The sequence below is a fragment of the Ovis canadensis genome, chromosome 3 (genome assembly GCF_042477335.2).
Source record: "Ovis canadensis isolate MfBH-ARS-UI-01 breed Bighorn chromosome 3, ARS-UI_OviCan_v2, whole genome shotgun sequence".
Lineage (NCBI taxonomy): Eukaryota > Metazoa > Chordata > Mammalia > Artiodactyla > Bovidae > Ovis > Ovis canadensis.
The window spans coordinates 199,447,983-199,465,566 of NC_091247.1; the positions used below are offsets into that span (position 1 = coordinate 199,447,983).

A 17,584-nucleotide genomic window follows, 5' to 3' on the forward strand; every position below is an offset into this window, starting at 1 on the left:
CATGAGTGTCTTACATGTGCCCATGGAAGTGAAAGTCGTGGCTGTGACTTACAGTGAATGCCGTTGCTGGAGACCCACAGACTTACTTCTCTCTGGAGCTACAGCTAAGATTTTCTTACTGTTTTTTTAACACATGGATTTTTTTTTTTTTTGAGTTGTAAGTGCTATATGTCTTTGTGTATGTGTATGTTGTTTAGTTGCTCAGTCCAACTCTTGGTGACCCTAGGTACCGAAGCCTGCTGGGCTCCTCTGTCCACGGGATTATGCAGACAAGAGTACTGGAGTGGGCTGCCATTTCCTGCTCTAGGGCATCTTCCCAACCCAGGGATTGAACCTGCCTTTTCTGCACTGGCAGGCAGATTCCTTACTGCTGGGCTACCAGGGAAGCTGGGACATAAATATAACAATATAAAATTGTATTGTATATAAAATTTTATATTCTTTTGTTTCTATCTTTATAGTATAAAGTCCTTAAACTTTCTGTTAGAAGTTATTTAAAATTACTTTCAAGGGACAGACCATACCTTATTTAGCAATTCCTTATTGCTGGACACTTTTATGTAAGGTAATAATCCCCAATAACATTGTGTATAAATTTGTAATGATGTAGGCAATAGTTTCTGGAATAGATTTCTATAAATGAAATTACCCAATTAAAATGCATCTTCGTTTGGATCCAAATTAAGATTCAGTGCTTTATCTGGGTAGGTTGGCCACATTACCATTCATGTATAAGTTATCTCTTGCCACACAATAAATTACCTTAAAATTTAGCAGCTTAAATGAACAGACATTTCAATTTCACAGTTTCTGAGGCTCAGAGAGGGATTTAAATGTGTAGTTCTAGCTACAGGTTTTTCATGAGGTTTCAATCAAGTTCTCAACTGGGACCACGATTATCTCAGGGCCTGACCGAGCTAGAGAATCCACTTGTAATGTGGCTCATCCACCTGGCTGTTGGCAGGCCTCTGTTCCTTGCTGGCTGGTTGTGTGTCCAAAGGCCTCACTCAGCTCCTAGCCACACGGGCCCCTCTACAGGGCAGCTCACAGTATAGCAGCTGCATTCCCAGAGCAAGTGTTTCAAGACAGAGTGAAAAACAGTACAATCAAGGGCATCCCAGGTGACACCAGGGGTAAAGAACCCACCTGCCAATGCGGGAGACTTAAGGGAGACATAAGAGAGGCTGGTTCAATTCCTGGGTTGGGACCCTATGGACTGTGTCCCAGCAAGCTCCTCTGTCCATGGGATTCTCCAGGCAAGAATATTGGAGTCAGTTGCCATTCCCTCCTCTGGGGATCTTCCCACCCAGGGACCACACCCGCATCCCTTATGTCTCCTGCATTGGCAGGCAGGTTCTTTACCATTAGCGCCACCTAGGAAGCCCGAATGCTCTGTCCATGGGATTCTCCAGGCAAGAATACTGGGGTGGGTTGCCATTTCCTTCTCCAGAGGATCTTCCCGACTCAGGGATCGAACCCAGGTCTCTTGCATTGCAGGCAGCTTCTTTACCAATTGAGATCCCAGGGAAGCCCAAACACTAGATTGATAACCCCAAATAGACAATAGATCTGGTAGAATTTTTTTTACAGCCCATGAGAGAGTCCTACATGGTCACCAAATCATAGGTTTTCCAGGGAGATGTGACGACAGTACCTGTGGGGGAGAAATTTCAACTTGGCCAGACTCTTTGCTGGGATGTAACCCAAGATGCTGAAGGACTGATGTTGAAGCTGAAGCTCCAATACTTTGGCCACCTGATGCAAAGAGCTGACTCATTGGAAAAGCCCCTGATGCTGGGAAAGATTGAGGGCAGGAGGAGAAGAGAGCGACAGAGGATGAAATTGTTGGATGGCAAAACTGACTCAATGGACATGAGTTTGAGCAAGCTCCAGGAGATGGTAAAGGACAGGGAAGCCTGGCGGGCTGCACTCCATGGGGTCACAAAGGGTCGGACACGACTGAGCGACTGAACAACAACCCAAGATACACATCTGTCAAGCAGAAGTAGTAAGTAATAAACAGAGTTTAAAATCCTGACCAACAAGACTTCCACTGCCACAAAATTGCTCATGGTTTGGTGTTTGAGACCTTATATTTCTTTAGATTTGAACTGGCATGTAACACGTGGAATGAACAGATGAATTTTTCAATCTATATCAAGACAAATGTTTTTTAAAAACATGCATATATTAATGCTAAGGAAACGATCTCAAAAAGCAGGTTGGAAAGAAGCTGTAGAAAATAAACTTGAAAACGTTCATGAAACAAGTAAAAGAAGCGTTCATCTGTAAAGAAATGTTACTGTGGAAGCTCAGATTATTTAATGGACTTGAAGGACTTCCTGGATCCTTATCTGTTAAGAATTTTAGGAGAAGGAAAAACAGGTGCCTTAGAACACCTGATCTCAGAACCAGTCAGGCCTCCAGCTATTAGAGACTTTGAACTCTATGGGAGGAAGAAGTCGATAAGAGTGAGGCCAGAGGGTGGGGGAGTTGCCTGTGGTATTGAAAACATCTGATCAGAACTGTCTGCTAGACAATGTATCAGCTTTTTACAGGCAAACAAAACCATGGTTCTGTGACTTGTTTGGAGGGAAACAGGTAAATTGTAACTGCCAAGGGAGCCATCTACTGTTACTGAGGATGCCAAGGCAGGGGCACGAGAAGGGTCGGAAAGACACCAAGATTTTACATTCCATTAAGCTATGGACCCAACCCCTCAAAGACTAGATTTAAGGCAAGAACGACAACAGCAACCAGAGAAAATCCTGAACAGATAATGTTTCTGGAACAATACTGTGCAATGTGGTGAATGAAAAATTCCCACCACTTTTTTGATGTTAATAGAGAATGACTGCTTTTTAGGACAGTGGTAAAGAACCAGCTTGCCAGTGCAGGAAACATAAGAGATGTGGGTTCAATCCCTGGGTTGGGAAGATCCCCTGAAGGAGGGCGTGACAACTCACTCCAGTATTCCTGCATGGAGAATTCCGTGGACAGAGGAGCCTGGTGGGTAGAGTCCATGGAGTCACAAAGAATCAGACACAGCTGAGGTGACTTAGCACAGCACAGAAGGATGCATTTATAAGTGTAGTTATTAATAAGTATAGTTATTTTCGGAGAACTTGGTGCCAGGCAGACTGCTGAGTCTACATGTGTTATCTCATTTCAGGTTCTTGACAGCCCTTCAGTTCAGTTCAGTCACTCAGTCATGTCCGACTCTTTGAGACCCCATGCACTGCAGCACGCCAGGCTTCCCTGTCCATCACCAACTCCCAAAACCTGCTCAAACTCATGTCCATTGAGTCAGTGATGCCATCCAACCATCTCATCCTCTGTTATCCCCTTCTCCTCCTGCCTTCAATCTTTCCCAGCATCAGGGTCTTTTATAGTGAGTCAGTTCTTCCCATCAGGTGGCCAAAGTATTGGAGTTTCAGCTTCAGCATCAGTCCTTCCAACGAATATTCAGGACTGATCTCCTTTAGGATGGACTGGTTGGATCTCTTTGCAGTCCAAGGGACTCTCAAGAGTCTTCTCCAACACCACAGTTCAAAAGCATCAATTCTTAGGTGCTCAGCTTTCTTTATAGTCCAACTCTCACATCCATACATAAGTACTGGAAAAACCATAGCTTTGACTAGAGGGAATTTTGTCAGCAAAGTAATGTCTCTGCTTTTTAATATGCTGTCTAAGTTGGTCATAGCTTTCCTTCCAAGGAGCAAGTGTCTTTTAATTTCATGGCTGTGGTCACCATCTGCAGTGATTTTGGAGCCCAAGAAAATAGTCTGTCACTGTTTCCATTGTTTCCCCATCTATTAGCCATGAAGTGGTGGGACCAAATGCTATGATCTTAGTTTTGTGAATGTTGAGTTTTAAGCCAGCTTTTTCACTCTCTTCTTTCACTTTCATCCAGAGGCTCTTCAGTTTCTCTTCACTTTCTGCCAGAAGGGTGGTGTCATCTGTATCTCTGAGGTTATTGATATTTCTCCTGGCAATCTTGATTCCAGCTTGTGCTTCATCCAACCCGACATTTCACATGATGTACTCTGCATATAAGTTAAATAAGTGGGGTGACTATATACAGCCTTGATGTACTACTTTCTCAATTTGGAATCAGTCTGTTGTTCCATGTCTGGTTCTAACGTTGCTTCTTGACCTGCATACAGATTTCTCAGGAGGCAGATCAGGTGGTCTGGTATGGTCATGACAACCCTAAAGTGTGAAGGTGAAGTCGCTCAGTCGTGTCCGACTCTTTGCGACCCCGTGGACTGTAGCCTATCAGGCTTCTCCATCCATGGGATTCTCCAGGCAGGAATACTGGAGTGGGTTGCCATTTCCTTCTCCAGGGGAATCTTCCTGACCCAGGGATCGAACCCAGGTCTCCCGCATTGGAGGCAGACGCTTTAACCTCTGAGCCACTAGGGAAGATCTTTGACAACCCTAACCCTTTTATTTATTATTATTATTATTTTTTTTTAACCTGGACCCTCAACTCTTAACATCGTCTCCAATGGTAGATAAGAAAGCTGAGCCCTGTTTGGCTTTTTAAGGAACTTTAAGGGCTCTTCAAAACCCCAGTACCAGCAAGTGCTCAGGATGAGATTTGAATGCAGAATCTTTTTTTTTTCTTCTTTCCTTTTTACTTTTTAAATTATGAAAGTATGATAACACATTTACAAAAGACTTGGAAAATAAGGAACAAAGTTACATATAGTTTCACTGTATATTAAAATTATTTTTTAAGTAGATAAATTAAGATTTTTAGTTGGAGTTTCAATGTCAAACTCTCAATAATTAATGGACGGAATAGATGGGAGAATAGAAGGATATAGTAGACCTGAAAAGCACTATGAACCATTCCAACATAATTAAAATTTATATAATTTTCACACACCAGCAGGAGACAAATTCTATTCAAGTTCCTATAGACTATAAACCAGGAGACACTGGAGTGTATCCAAGGATATAAAGCAAGGATCAAAAATTTCATGGTCTAAAGGTTGAATGTATAATCTTGAACTCTAGAATCTGGGTTCTGAACCCTTATGTGATGAGAACCCATTTTGAATGACTTAGTAGTTATAGTTTGACTTGATGGGGAGAGGGAAGCACAGAGATGGCATCCAGGTCCAGAATAAATAGCATCTGGTGAGAGATGTTTTTGCAGTGTGCCTAGTCTTTCACACAAATGGAATTCTTGGCTAAGATTGTGCAAAACCTATGGAAACCATGAGATCTTAGGAGTGAGCAGTGCTGGTATCATCAGGTGCCCTCATAAACTACTTCCTGAAAGGGAGCTGGTAGAAAATTCCACTGTTCCCTTGGTACAGGGGCCCTACAGCTGGAAAAGGGTGGGAAGAAGACATCTTACAAGGAGCCACATAGTGAGTAGAAACACAGAGTGGTCCCTTGATCAGAGGATAAAAAAGGGGAATCATCTGATCACCTGGATGATCAGATGATCTGATCATTTTTGTCCCTGGATGTTGCCTTGAGCAGAAGACAGCTCCTAGTCCCAGGTTACAGGGAGTAGGAGAAACAGGGCCCAACTTGGAGGTCCAGCCCCATTCCTGAAGGATTCTGTGGTGGGAAAAAAAGAGGCTGTAGAATGAGATGAGTCACCTACAGAGAATGTCACAGAGTTGACCAGTGTCCTGATCACATGCACTGCTCCTGCCCAGTGTGGGCATGGGTCTGGCCAGCACAGCTCTTTTTAAGCATTTGGGAGTCCGTGACCCTGGAGGAAGCCAGAAGTATCAGAGTAGCCTAGTTAACATTCTGCCCATTTCTCCAAATGCCGCAAAGTGATACAAAGATTTTTGCACTGAGTTGAAAGAAGACACAGTGTCTCCTATGCATGCCTTGTGCTCAATAGTCTCTGTGTTCAGATTTTCCCTTTATCACTCTTTAGTTGATTGACTTTGACTAATAGCTTAGCCTCTGTGAGTCTGAATTTTCTCATCTATCTCATAATGGCCACATCACCAGATCGTTTTGAAAATTAAGGAACAATGCATAAAAAGCATTTAGCGCAATGAATAACACATCATATAAGGGACCAATGAGTGGAATTAATGAAATAGTTACGTATTAGAGAAAAAAAATGTTAGTTTATGAGTTGGTACAATATTTCGTATTTCATCAGAGGACAACTGAACTTTTTATTTTGTAATGCCTTGAGAAGCTCTTTGGGTTTAAAAGGTGAGATTTGGGGTGGAAAAGTGAAGCACATGGCATGGATGTGCTGGGATTAGAGCAATTTTAAGATGTTTGCTATGCTGTGGGCTTCCCTGGTAGCTTACATGGTAAAGAATCTGCAATGTGGGCAACCCAGCTTCTATCCCTGGGTTGAAAAAATCCTCTGGAGAAGGGAATGACAACCCACTCCAGTATTCTTGCCTGGAAAATTCCATGGACCGAAGAGCCTGTAGTCCATGGGGTCACAAAGTCGGACGTGACTGAGTGACTGAATACACACACAACTGAGTCACCATGCTATACACCTAAAACTAATGCAACACTGCAAACCAACTGTACTTCAGGGAAAACAATGAAGTAGAGACGAGTAGAAGTGGAAGAATCCCAGAAGTCTGCCGAGAAATACACAGGGATAATGGATATCCAGCTATACACAGTATGGGAGTATGAGAAAATTTTATTCAAATCTTGAAGTACAAGGACTTTGAGGATCTATAAACAAGTGTTTCTTCATTTGATCTTACCAAAAGGCCAGGAAGCAACAAGTGATACTTATATTACAATTATTACTAGTTTGATTCCAAACTTAGTCATCTTGGTGAATGGCTGGCAAAAATAATGATGAGTCATGAAGGGCTCAGTTATCTTTGTTCTCATTAAAGCACATGTGTTTCAGTAAAGGAAGACAAAGGAGGCTGAATAGCAGCTTCCCAAAGATGTCCAAATCCTATCCCCCAGGACCTGTGAATGAGATACACGGTAAAAGGGGACTTGCATGTGAAATTCAGTTAAGGATTTGAGATGAGAAGGCTATCCTCAACAACTTAGGAGAGTTCTTACAAGAAGAAGACAGGCGTGTCAGAGTCAGAGTGAGAAGATGTGAGAACAGAAGCAGAAGCCAGAGAGGAGAGAAGATCCTGCACTGGTGTCTTGGAAGACAGAGGAAGGGACCAGGAGCCGAGCAAAGCAAGCAGCCTCTAAAACCTGGAAGAGGCAAGAGTTCTTCCATAGAAGCTTCAGAAGGACTGAAGACTTGTAGATGTCCTGACTTTAGCCCAGGGAAACGGATTTTGGACTTTTGACCTCTAGAACAGTAAGCCAATAAATTTTAGCGGTTTGAAGGCACTAAATTTAAAGTAATTTGTTACAGTGTGTGTGTGTGTGTGTTGGTCCCTCAGTTGTGACTATGACCCCACGAACTGTAGCCCACCAGGCTCCTCTGTCCATGGGATTGTTCAGGCAAGAATACTGGAGTGGGTTGACATTCCCGTCTCCAGGGGATCTTCCCAACCCAGGGATCAAATCTGGGTCGCCTGTATTACAGGCAGATGTTTTTACCATCTGAGCCACCAGGGAAGCCAAATTTGTTTCAGTACCCATAGGAGACTAATACAGAGTATTAGGCAACAGTGGAAAAGCAGAGGACAGTGTGGCGTCTGTCCTGTGCCAAGTCCTCTGGGTCAGCCTCTGGGAAAGAGTTGTGGGTAGAAGATGAAGGAGCTGTCCTCATGAAGAGAATTTGACGGATGAGGGCAAAAGCAGTCATGCTTAGGGCTCTGGCTGAGACAGCATGACACAGAGCAGGGCAAGTGAGGGCTAGCACTGCTCTTAGGCTAAGAGGGTGCTACTGGCAGACAGAGAGAAGCCTCGGAGTCCATGACTGGGGGGGCGGGGAGTAAGGGCTGGAGGAGACCGTGCCAGGAGAACCAGCAGTGTCACTGACAGGGTACAACTTGTTTGAAGAAATTATAGACATCCCTGAACACTCCTTGAAAGACTTGATGGACACTGATGGAAGGATGAGCTCTTAAAGGTGCAGGGAAAGCCAGACAGTTTGAATTATTACCATTTCTGTTACTTCATCTATATGGCCTGGAGAAACTCGGACAACATCAGTTTTAGGACTCCTGATGCTGCTGCTACTGCTGCTAAGTCGCTTCAGTCGTGTCCGACTCTGTGCGACCCCATAGACAGAAGCCTACCAGGCTCCTTCGTCCATGGGATTTTCCAGGCAAGAGTACTGGAGTGGGTTGCCATTGCCTTCTTCGAGGACTACTGATACATATAGTCCAACTAATTTCCAAGACTTATCTGTAGGGTTTCCAGGGATGAATGCAGGATTCTTGTAGCAGGCATTTTAAAGGTGGAATGCATTCAAAAACCACGAAAATTAAAGTTCTTGACCACTAGGTGGCCCCATCCCCATGGGCTGGAGAATTTGTTTCGTGACCTCTAAAAACACAAGGGCTTGAAACACATCACAACGATTTGCCTTTTCAGTAACCTGAGCCAGGAAGATCCTCTGGAGAAGGAAATGGAAACTCACTCCAATATTGTTGCCTGGAGAATCCCTTGGACAGAGGAGCCTGGCGGGCTACAGTCCACTGGGTCGCAAAGAGTCGGACACGACTTAAGACAGAGCACAAGCATGAACCTGGTTACTATAGACTCTGGCTACTTTTTCTTTCTTGTTTACAGAGTTATATAAATACAGGAGCTCCTTTCTTCACTCTCCTTTTTACTTACAAATGTCACCTGTACCATGAACTCGACTTTCTTGTCTATGAGATCAAATAGCTCTGTGTTACCCAATAAGGTTGAGATGTGGACAAGAAAAGGGGAATGATATTGAAATTCATTTTTTGAAGATTTAACTGTCTCCTTTAGATGGGAGAACAGAATATACAAGGACTTAACTCAGTTTCTCACTATATGTGTTGTTTGTGGCACCATATTCATGAACCATTCATCTCTGCACCCAACAAATATTTGCTGAGGGTGTGTTCTGAGCAGAAACAATTTCCTAATCATTGCAGTGGGTTATATAACTTTTAAAAAGCCCACAGAGCTCCAACAGAAGAAAACCTTAACATTCTATGGAGGAGAATGGAGAGGTAAATTATTAAATATGACCTATGGGGAATAAAGTGTAGAATAGGAAATTCATCTAGCTTCATGTATTTAGTCATCATGTCCATGCATTTATTTTCACATGCAGTGCCCTGCTGCTTCCTTTCCTTGCATTTATAATATTATTATACTAAGAAACTGTGTTTGAGGTCTAACAACGGAAAAAATGAAATATTGAAGCAGTCATTTTAAATTCAACCTTGGCATCTTCAAACATAAAGATGAATGACAAGTATCTATATAAGATTGATCTGAAATACATTTGAAAGTCCAGGAAATGGGCGAAATGGGGAAATTTACACTGTCCTCCTAAAGCCCAGATAAAAATATGTGTAAATAAATATTTGTAGCAGGATACTATTTTTAATAGTATCCCTGGTGGCTCAGAGGTTAAAGCATCTGCCTGCAATGCGGGAGACCTGGGTTCGATCCCTGGGTTGGGAAGATCCCCTGGAGAAGGAAATGGCAACCCACTCCAGTATTCTTGCCTGGAAAATCCCATGGACAGAGGAGCCTGGTGGACTATACTCCACGGGGTAGCAAAGAGTCGGACAAGACTGAGTGACTTCACTTCACTATTTTTAATATATTGTTCGTACTTGAAAAATACTGATGTGTGATGTTGGGAAAGATTGAAGGCAGGAGGAGAAGGGGACAACAGAGGATGAGATGGTTAGATGGCATCACTGGCTCAATGGGTAAACTCATGTCCGGGAGTTGGTGATGGACAGGGAGGCCTGGTGTGCTGCGGTTCATGGGGTCGCAAAGAGTCGGACACGACTGAGCGACTGAACTGAACTGAACTGAACTGAACTGAACTGAACTGTTCCCTGTATAAGTTGATTGTCCTTACAGTCTTTGGGCAGAAGGTGTTTTGTTTCCTAAATTTATGTGCTGATATTTGAGATTACAATCTTCATTATTTTCTATTACTGTCCATGTATGAGAGGCCTGTCTTCTACTTTGTCTCCTTTTATTCCTGATCTCCGTCTACTCTTTCCTTTACCGTTACACTTATTCTAATGTTTCATCTGTGTCCTCAGCTACGTATGCATGTGTGAATGTAGCTTTGCTTTGTGTATCTATTTTAAATGTCCTATGTGAAAGAATTTTTTATTTCTTCACCTAGACAATTTTGTTCAGAATGGCTCTACCGGTAGAGAGAGGGAAGAAAAATCACCAGATAAACTTGAAGACTCTAAAAAGCAGAAAGATTGGATGGGGAATCGGGGAGATGTTATGTATTTGTACAAATTTGCAAGTAGAAAATGAATAGGTTCTAGAGATCTAATGCACTGCCCACAGATTATATTCAAAAATACTAGATCTTAAATATCCTCATCATAAAAAAGAAATGATTGAGACTTCCTGATGGTCCAGTGGTTAAGAATCTGCCTTCCAGTGTAGGGGACTCTAGTTCAATCCCTGGTCAGGGAACTGAGATCCCATATGCTGCCAGGCAACTAAGCCCATGTGTTACAACTAGAAAGTCAACACACTGCAGTGAAGATCCCACATGTCACAACTATGATGTGATGCAACCAAATTCATTAATTAAAAATTAATATATTAAAAGAGGAAGTGTTACTATTTTACTTAAAAAATGAAATGATAATCATGTGACATGATAGAGGCGCTGACTAAGCTATGATGATATACAAAAATGTATCAAGTCAACAAGCGTATGCCTTAAGCCTACACAGTGTTTTCTGTCCATTATATCTCAATTAAAAATAAATAAATAAAATAAAACAGAAAGGATCAGTGCCCTCTTCCTTTATCAGAGACTGGTAAAAATATAAGACCCTCAGCTGGGCCCTGCTGTTGCATGGTGTAGGAGGGGCAGACAGCCTCTACAGAAGGCACATGTAGACACAGCACCCTGAGACACCAGCATATTTCACTCCTAGCATAACACGGGGTACAGCCATTGGTTTTCAGTGTACTGGTCAGTTACCTGGAGAGGAAGGGCTTTGATCTCACCAAGTCTTTTGTGTCTCCAGAGAAGAACAGAAATAGCAAAGAGAGATTATATGTATCAGATCTAGCCAGGCTTCTAACCCATCGCTCATATAGTCATGAAAAAGAGAGTACAGTGGTGACCTGCATAGACCCACCACCTGATTAAAATGCAGACCTTGACAGCAGCTGCTAAAATAGACGGACAATAATGACCAAGACCAGATGTTTCACCCTTATTTTTTGACATTACATAAACACCCTAGAATGTTGGCATTTACGTCACAAGTGGAGGAGGCCACACAATGGACTGAGGTTTTCTGCTTTAGATTTTGTAACTGTAGGAGATGGTCTGTGAGCAGCTGTGAAATCATGTGTGATAGAACAAGTAGAAGAAAATTTCCTTGAATTGCATCTGAGCTCACTCTTTTAAAGAAGAGCATAGGGTTATAGCACCTGAAAGAAGAAATTATATGTAAACTTCAGAGTAAAGAAAGTGAAAGAAAGAAGTCGCTCAGTCCTGCCCGACTCTTTGCTGAGTAAAGTCAAAATCTTAATCCTCAAGCAACTTTATTGAACTTATTAACCATAATAGTTTTTAATGGATTCTTTTGGATTTTCTAAAATACACGATTTTGTCATCTGCTAATAGTTTTACTATTTCTTTTTTCCAGTACGGTGACTTTTCTTTCCTTTACCTGACTAACTGCCCTGGCTAGAACCTTCAGATTGAATAGAAGTGGTAAGAGTGAACATTCTTGTGTCATCTTAGAGGGAAAGATATTACTCTTTCACCATCAACTATGGTATTACTTGTGTCTTTTTCATAGATGTCCATTTGATTCCTTCCTTCCCTCAGGTTAGGGAAGTCTACTCCTATTCCTAATATCTTGTGTGTTTTTATCATGAAAAGGTGCTGGATTTTCCTCAAATACCATTTCTGCATCAATTAATACAGTGTATTACATCAATTGATTTTAGGAGGGAATGTTGAATCACCTTGCATTTTAAGATAGCTCTCACTAGTGTTGGTATATAATCCTTTTTTATATTGCTAGACTTGAGGTCTTACTTGTGGTAGGCTATATATAATGGCTTTCCAAAAGATACACAGCGTGCTGCAGTCCATGGGGTCACAAAGAGTCCCACGACTGAGTGACTGAACTGAACTGAACTGAATTGAAAACATACACATATCATAATTCCTGGGTGGAATCTGTGACTGTTACCTTACATGGCAAAGATTTTGAAAATGTGATTAAATTAAGAGGAGATTATCCTGGACTATCTAGACAGGCCCTATATGCAACCACAGGTGTCCTTTAAGGTGGTTGTTGTCGTTTAGTTGATAAGCCATGTCCAACTCTTTACAACTCCGTGGACTGTAGCCCACCAGGCTCCTCTCTCCATGGGATTTCCCAGGCAAGAATACTGGAGTGGGGTGCCATTTCCTCCTCCAGGAGATCTTCCTGACTGAGGGATCAAACCTGCATCTCCTGCTTGGTAGGCAGCTTCTTTACCCCTGAGCCACCTTGGGAAGCCCCTTTAAGAGGGTGGCAGAAGGAAATTAAGGATAGAATAAGAGAAGGCAATGTGACCGTGGATAAAGAGATTGGAGTGACGATGGCCACATTCCTTGGCTTTCAGCACTCCAAAAGAATAAATTTCTTTTGTTTTAAAGCCCCAAATGTGGGTAATTTGTTACAGTAGCAAGAGAAAACCAACATACCAGTATTCTGTTGAAGACTGTTGCCTGACTATTCATGAGGAATACTGATCTCTAGTTTCCTTGTGATATCTTTGGCTTTGGTATCAGAGTGAAACTGGCAGCATAGAATAAGTTGGGAAATGGTCCCTCCTTTGCTACTTTTTTGAAACATTTTTGCAGGAATAGTTTTAATTCTGTTTTTACATATATCTGCATTCCTAAAGCTTATTTGAAATCCAGAAACTTTATCTGTCTGTTTCATGATGTTGACTGCTCTGGATCAAATTTTCCTGAAAAGATGCGTGTCTATTATTTTAGGACAGCTTTCTTGAATAACATAGCTTCAAATACATATTGTGTTCTTGAAGTTTTATTTTAGATGGGAATTTCAATGATATGTGTGTTGCCTGACTATTGTCCTTTTTCTTTATTTTTCTCTCATCATTTTAACTCTTCATTTTATTTCATTTTGTGGGCTCACCTTATTTTTTATCTTCTGGGCTTCCTAGGTAGAAGAATCTGCCTGCCACTGCAGGAGGCAGCAGTTCATTGTATCATTGGGAAGATCCCCTGGAGAAGGAAATGGCAACTCACTCCGTTATTCTTGCCTGGAGAATCCCAAGGACTGAGAAGACTGGTGGGCTACCGTCCATGGGGTAGCAAAGAGTCAGACAACTGAGCGGCTGAGCACACACACACGCTCCTTACTTTCAGCAGTACCTATTCTCCTTTGTGCTTCTTCCAACTCACTTTTTTTTTTTTTCGTCCACACTGTGAGGCATATGGGATCTTAGTTCCCTGACCAGAGATCGAACCTACACCCCCCTGCAGTGGCAGAGTGGAGTCTTAACCACTGCACCTCCAGGGAAGGTCCGCTTCCAACTCACTTTTGTTCTGTGAATGATTTAATATTTTCTCTTCTTATTTCTCCCTGCTTATATTTTATTTCTAGCTCCTCACAAAATCTTTGTTGAACTGCTTGATCTGTGCTCCTTATTCTTAATCCATAGAGGCAACCACTAACTTAGACTTTTCTTATTTATATTATCTGGTGATAATTTAGATTTCTTCCTCGGTGACATAATTTTAGTGAACGTCCCTAACTTGTCAGTTGATTTTTTTCCCCTGTTTTTTTCTTCTTCTCTTTCCCCTCCTTCTCCTTCTAATATCTTTATGTGGATCCTGAACAGATTTCCTTTTTAAAATGTATCAAGCATGTCATTTATGAACAGGTCATTTCCTCTAGCTATTTGCAGGAATTTGGGAGAGCGCAGAAGAACCTACACTTTGTGGAAGAACCTAGGCTTTGCAGAAGGACCTAGGCTTTGTGGCAGAATAGCTGGATAGACCACCACAAAGTTCAACTGTTTAGCAAGGGAAAATCTCTTCCACGATCATGGAGACAAACTGCTTCATCAAGAACCAAACTAAGTTCCTACAGTTGATGCATTGCTCCCCCAGGTGGCACTAGTGGTAAAGAGCCTACCTGCCAGTGCAGGAGATGTAAGAGACACTGGTTCGATCCCTGCATTGGGAGGATACCTTGGAGGGGGAAATGGCAACCCACTCCAGTATTCTTGCCTGGGAAATCCTGTAGACAAAAAAGCCTGACGATCTACAATCCATGGGGTCGCAAAGAGTTGGACACGGCCAAGCACACACACACACAACCTTCCTCCTACTGTTGTAGACCGGGATGTAAGATTTTGTCCTTAGTGTGCACACTTCTGCTTTGGCATATGTACTTTTACTCTGGATCTTTCAAGTTATACAGTTGCAGCAGCCGCCCCAACCCGCACTTTTTTGTGGGCATTTTTCTGCTTGACCGTTATTGCTTTTGAAAGCCCTTTCACCTATTTTCTGGTTTGGAGTTTCAACTCTCTTCTAATTTTGCCAAAAGCAACTTCAGTGTTTATATTTCTTTTTCCTTACTGCTCTTGGATGATTTCCATAAAGAGAAGGCAGAAATGCCAGCTTTGGAAACAAGAGAGGTCTAGCTTATATTTGAAAACTTTTTTATCCCCTTTTTTTTTACTCTTGTCTTCTCTTTACATTGTTCTTTTTTTAACTTCTTATTTTATACTGGAGTGTAGCCAATTAACAATGTTGTGATAGTTTCAGGTGGACAGTAAAGGGACTCAGCCATTGATATACACATATCCATTCCCCCCAAATTCTCCTCTCATCCAGGCTATCGCATAACATTAAATAGAGTTCCCTGTGCTATACAGTAGTCCTTGTTAGATACCCATTTAAAATAAAGCAGTATGTATGTCGATCTCAAACTCCCTAAATATCCTTTCCTCCCGTCTTTCCCCCATGCTAACTGTAGATTTGTTCTCTAAGTCTGTGGGTCTGTTTTGTAAACAAGCTCATTTATTTCATTTCTTTATAGGTTTCACATATAAGGGATTTCATATGATATTTCTCTTTCTCTGTCTGGCCTACTTCACCCTGTGTGACAATCTCTAGGTCCATTCACATTGCTACAAATGGCCTTATTTCATTCTTTTTAATGGCTGAGTAATGTTCTCTTGTATATATGTTACATTCTTCTTTTGTAGTTTATCTGTGCACAGTTTCATCTGAATGAATTACAACTAAATTTTCATCTCTACCCTGGTTTCTGTCCTCCTGATTATCATCTCCTTTGCCTGTGGTTAACCTCACATGGGTATTCCTCAGGAACTCCTATTATCATTGTCCTTCTCTGTACTTGGATGGGGCTTCCCTGGTGGCTCAGCTGGTAAAGAATCTTCCTGCAATGCGGGGGACCTGAGTTCAATCCCTGGGTTGGGAAGATCCCCTGGAGAAGGGAAAGGCTACCCACTCCAGTACTCTGGCCTGGAGAATTCCATGGACTCCATGGGGTCCCAAAGAGTCAGACACGACTGAGCAACTTTCACTTTCACTTTCTTCCACCTTCATACTTTGATGTTCTTGATCTTGGTCAATGGCATCAGAGTTCTTTCTCTCAAGTAATTTAGCTGAAAATTTTAGAATCATATTTGTACTTTATTTTGTCCATCCTGTGGTCAAAGTATCTCCAATCTAACCTTCTTTTTACTTCTGCTGATATCACTTTGCTTTGGACCCTGCACCTGGATTCTGCAGACTGTTATTCTTGGCTGTCTTGGGTGCACGTTTAGTCGCTTCTGTCATGTCCAACTCTGCGACCCATGAACTGTAGATTGCCAGGCACCTCTGTCCATAGAATTGTCCAGAAGAATACTGGAGTGTGTTTCCATGCTCTGCTCTAAGGAAAATCTTTCTGACCCAGGGATCAAACCCATGTCTCTTACATCTACCTGAGGTGGGTTCTTTGCCACTAGCACCACCTGGGAAGCCCCTTGGTTGTCTTATCCATTGTCAGTTCAGCTACTTACTGTGTCAGAGTTAACATCCTTAAGTACATCCTGTTATGTTATTCCTTTCCTCAAAACTCTCCATGGTTCACCAATATAAATGGAATAATCTCTTTAACCTTCTGTAAATTGACATCTGAACTCTCTACCAACATAAAATTAGTTGTTGTTTTTTAAGACCATTCTTCATTATTATCATAACTGTTTATCTTTGTTCCTTTACCTGGTAAGTATACTTTTTTATCTTAATTTGCTAATGTTTTGGCTGTTTTCCAAGACATTATGCTTAATAAATCCCTTTCAAAATATCCATTTGCAAATAATCTCTCCTTTCCCACACTCTTGTAAAATTTTTTAACCTATTTGTTACACACGTCATTTTTTTTCTTTTTTTTTTTGAAATTTTTTTTTTTTTAATTTTAAAATCTTTAATTCTTACATGCGTTCCCAAACATGACCCCCCCTCCCACCTCCCTCCCCACAACATCTCTCTGGGTCATCCCCATGCACCAGCCCCAAGCATGCTGCACCCTACGTCAGACATGGACTGGCGATTCAATTCTTACATGATAGTATACATGTTAGAATTCCCATTCTCCCAAATCATCCCACCCTCTCCCTCTCCGTCTGAGTCCAAAAGTCCATTATACACATCTGTGTCTTTTTTCCTGTCTTACATACAGGGTCGTCATTGCCATCTTCCTAAATTCCATATATATGTGTTAGTATACTGTATTGGTGTTTTTCTTCCTGGCTTACTTCACTCTGTATAATTGGCTCCAGTTTCATCCATCTCATCAGAACTGATTCAAATGAATTCTTTTTAACGGCTGAGTAATACTCCATTGTGTATATGTACCACAGCTTTCTTATCCATTCATCTGCTAAAGGACATCTAGGTTGTTTCCATGTCCTGGCTATTATAAACAGTGCTGCGATGAACATTGGGGTACATGTGTCTCTTTCCATTCTGGTTTCCTCGGTGTGTATGCCCAGCAGTGGGATTGCTGGGTCAGAAGGTAGTTCTATTTGCAATTTTTAAAGGAATCTCCACACTGTTCTCCATAGTGGCTGTACTAGTTTGCATTCCCACCAACAGTGTAGGAGGGTTCCCTTTTCTCCACACCCTCTCCAGCATTTATTGCTTGCAGATTTTTGGATCGCAGACATTCTGACTGGTGTGAAGTGGTACCTCATTGTGGTTTTGATTTGCATTTCTCTAATAATGAGTGATGTTGAGCATCTTTTCATGTGTTTGTTAGCCATCCGTATGTCTTCTTTGGAGAAATGTCTATTTAGTTCTTTGGCCCATTTTTTGATTGGGTCGTTTATTTTTCTGGAGTTGAGCTGCATAAGTTGCTTGTATATTTTTGAGATTAGTTGTTTGTCAGTTGCTTCATTTGCTATTATTTTCTCCCATTCAGAAGGCTGTCTTTTCACCTTG

At 41.7% G+C, this 17,584-nt stretch overlaps 1 long non-coding RNA gene across 1 annotated transcript in view; it reads left to right on the forward strand.

Moving 5' to 3' along the window:
• LOC138437743 (uncharacterized) overlaps positions 1 to 15,051 on the forward strand; it is a 19,585-nt gene extending 4,534 nt beyond the window's left edge. The window contains exon 2 of the long non-coding RNA XR_011256129.1: positions 13,285 to 15,051. This is a non-coding gene — a long non-coding RNA (uncharacterized lncRNA). The remainder of the gene's footprint in view (positions 1 to 13,284) is intronic.
• The last annotated feature ends 2,533 nt before the right edge of the window (positions 15,052 to 17,584 follow it).